The sequence below is a fragment of the Nestor notabilis genome, unplaced genomic scaffold, assembly GCF_000696875.1.
Source record: "Nestor notabilis isolate BGI_N333 unplaced genomic scaffold, ASM69687v1 scaffold12976, whole genome shotgun sequence".
Classification (NCBI taxonomy): Eukaryota; Metazoa; Chordata; class Aves; order Psittaciformes; family Psittacidae; genus Nestor; species Nestor notabilis.
Window position 1 is genome coordinate 14191 of NW_009933389.1, and position 3665 is coordinate 17855.

The window sequence follows — 3665 nt, forward strand, 5'->3', positions numbered from 1 at the left end:
TCTTCTGTTACGGTCTGAAAGTGTTTTCTATGGTAAAAGTTTCCTTGGGTGGACGTGACTAGGAAGTAGAAGCGTACATGGGTGGAGGAGAGCTTGCACCTAGAACTGCTGATGGCTGGAATATTTCTGAGGCCCTATTTTCACTGTAGATCAAGACCTTTGATTTTTCAATAGGAAATGACTCACACTAACTGGAAGGACAACAAAAGTTTCTGGCTGAGTGCCTTGAGTCTAGGAGAAAAAAAGTGAGCTCCAGATCTCAACTTGTGTATTTCTTCTATAAATATCCTGTTTGCAGATATACTGGGTATGTGTGTTTATTTCTTTGCAGACTCACTCTATTTGTTGTTTCTTAATGGAGCTGGTGGTTTCCTGCTACAAAACTTTTTGCTTTATCAGCATCGCTTGATTTTCTTCCTTTCTGTCTTTTCATTAACCAACCAAAGCCTACTTACCAAAAGACTAATGCTGCAAAGGGAAGATGGGCCCTTGCTGCAGAGCTGGGATCTACAACAGAACACTGATGTCCTGCTGAGTTGGTGCTCTGGGGCTGAGCCCTGATATCTTGTAGGAAAGTATCATCACTTCACAGGGAGATGGTCAGAGGAGGCCTGGTTTGCTCCACTGCTCTTGTACATTGTTCCATGTAGAAGAGGTTGTGGCCATCACACTGAGAAGCATAGACATGTTCTTCAAAGCCATAAAATCTCAGTGTTGCAGCATTGCTGTTGCATTCATCCTTTTGCCTCTGAGCAGACAGTGTTGTGGTCCCCCATTTGGTATTTCTCCCAAGGGCTACTTACTTTGATGCAAATTGAGGCAAACTCACCCTTATGAGGCCCTTGCAAATGCTGACCTCCAGCTCCTGAGGGCTCACACTGAGCTGTGGAGAACCTGCATGGTTAGAGTTAATTCACTTACATAAGAAAGCTCTCATTAAACTAGTAACTCACAGCTGTATGAGTTTTAGCTTCTGTTTTATGTAGATCTCCTGGGAACTTCCACGCTGGCTGGGCAGACTTCAGTCTGACCACAAGGAGTTACCATTTCTTAAATATCAAATATGTCATGTAATAGTGGAGTTTGCGTGAGATGATGACACTGAATCCCAGGCCTTATAAACAGGCTGATGGCAGATTAGAGAAACCAGTCAGCCTAGACAAGAGTTTAGGTGAATTAAAAGCTTTAAAATGGAGTTTTTCCCTTGGGACCCCTGGGAGGGCAGGCAGAGAAGCAAAGCTGGCCGAGGGGTGCTTGGAGCCCAGCACTGGTGGCTGCACATTGTGGTTGCAAAAGCTGTGCCCTTCACTAAGCTGGAGCCACATCAATATTCCCTTCTTGCATCACTGGTGAGCCCACTGGGGAAAATGGGTAGGCAGGTGAGTGATTTGTTAATTCTAACAGCAGTTATGACAATTGGTTATGTCATTCGTGTTCATCCTACCCCTGTTGGGTGTTCTTGGCTTTTCTTTTATAAAGTTTATGTTTAGGGGAAAATGGCAGGGGCTGAAGGGAACTTGAGCAGACTGGCATCAAAAATTATGATCTTGATGATTGTAGGTCAACCATTTGCTGACTATGGTGGTATTCAACCTCCAAGAAGATTCACTTTTCCCTGCCCTTTAACTATATGTGGGTACCTCGGTGTGTGTCCAGACAGAGCACTGGGTCTGACTGGGATGAGAATTATTTTTTGAGGTCTAACTCATGCTGAAACGGGCTCTCGGGACAAGTGGACATGTTGCCGGACCCGCTTTCTTAGAGGTAGCTGCTGCTCAGTCATCACCCACACATGGACAGGATCCCTTAAAATGAAGTGCTAACTGCCACCAAAAACCCCCATCCAAGCCCGACCAGCAGTTCGTGATGTTTACAGAGTATATCCCGTATTGTTTTGACGTAAGGTACAGAAATAGAGCTGGAAGTGGGAACAAGCAGCCAGGTCTTCCCCTTTGAGGAGATGGCACTAACCACCAACAGTCATGTTTGTGTCTGTCCCCTCTGCCCAGGTCTCGGCTGTGATCTTTTTTTTTTTTCCTTTGGTGGATGATGATAAGAAGATCCCTGCACCCCTGACTGCTCATTTCAACTGGAATGTCGTGTTTTCACACTAAGTTTCCCAAATACTCTACTTTGTGACATATTTCTCTTTGAATTTTGAGAAATTCATTCATGAATCTATTTCAGCAGTGTAATCCCTGCTGTTAAATTCTGTAGAGCAAATCACTGCATTTGAGGAAAGGGTGAGAGAAACAGGTTAATCTGATAGTAGTTGCTGGTCTCAACAAACACATTGCAGTGGCGAGTGGTAGTACCAAAATAGCTGTTGCAGATGTTCTGAGGTTTTATTGCTGCTATTTTATTCTTGATGGTTTTAAGTAACCTGATCTTTTTTCAACATCAGATCTTTTGGCCACTGATGTATATCATATAGGTCACTCTTACACAGAGCTCAGTTTATCAGCCTAAATGCTGGAGCCCCTCTGTCCTGACTTAACTGGCAGTGAGAACCAGGCACTGCCCATACAGGTCCAGCTTATCTGCTTTCTTTTCGTCAGGGTATTTATCAAACTATCCCTGACAAGATTTTAACTTCTTTCTTTTGTTTTTGTACTGGATGGGGTTGACTTGTATCTGGGTCATTCACTGTGGTTTTTTAGTTATTGTGGTCTGAGAAGCAGTGTCCAGCAGTGCTGTGTTTGATGCTCTGTGCGTCTTTATGGCCAATGAGCTGTTTTTATGATGCTGGGGATTATACTACTTTTTAGCATCTAACAGCAGTGAAAAAGAAGGTGAACAGTAAAGTACAAAGTGTCTAAGTTTGCTCCCAGTGCAGCCTTAAATGGAGCAGGAAAATACACCAGTTACCGAGAAATGGGGAGTCTTTGGAGGACATTGGGCAACCGGATGACAATAGCAAATAAAAGCTAGAGCTGCTAAGAGAAAAGACATGTAAAGAGGAAGCAAAATTCTGCTTGGGTAAGAGGACCTGTAAATCAAGCCTTTTCACACAAGAAAGGAGATTGTAGAATCATAGAATCACAGAAGGGTTTGGGCTGAAAGGGAGCTTAAAGCTCATTTTGTTCTAACCCCCTTCCTACAGGTAGAGACACACCTTCCACTAGACCAGGTTGCTCCAACCCCTGTCCAACCTGGCCTCACAGTGAAGAACTTCTTCCGAATATCTAATATAAATCTCCCCTTAAGGCACTGGGAGCTGCTCTAAGGTCTCGCTGGAGCCTTCTCTTCTCCAGGCTGAACAAGCCCAGCTCTCTCAGCCTGTGTCCATAGAAGAGGTGTTCCAGCCCTCTGAGCATCTTTGTGGCCTCCTCTGGATTTACTCCATGTTCTTATGTTGAGTGCCTCAGATCTTTTGGATTACATGGATAGCTCACAGGCAATGGCTGGTGATGGCAGAGGAGATGAAGAGGATATTGGAAATGTTAGAGGACCTGTGCCATCAGCTCCCCTGCTCGACCCCAAGGTGGCAGCCATTGGGCAGGAGGTGGCTGGGTGTCCTGAGCACAGGCAAGAGCTCGCCTCTGCTGAGGCATGAGTCAGGCAGAGGAGGTGAAAAGAGAACTGGTTGCTTGTGGTGCAAGAGGAAGGGGCAACTTAAGATGTTATCAGGTGGCTGGCTCAGAGCAACAGCCATATCTTTCCAA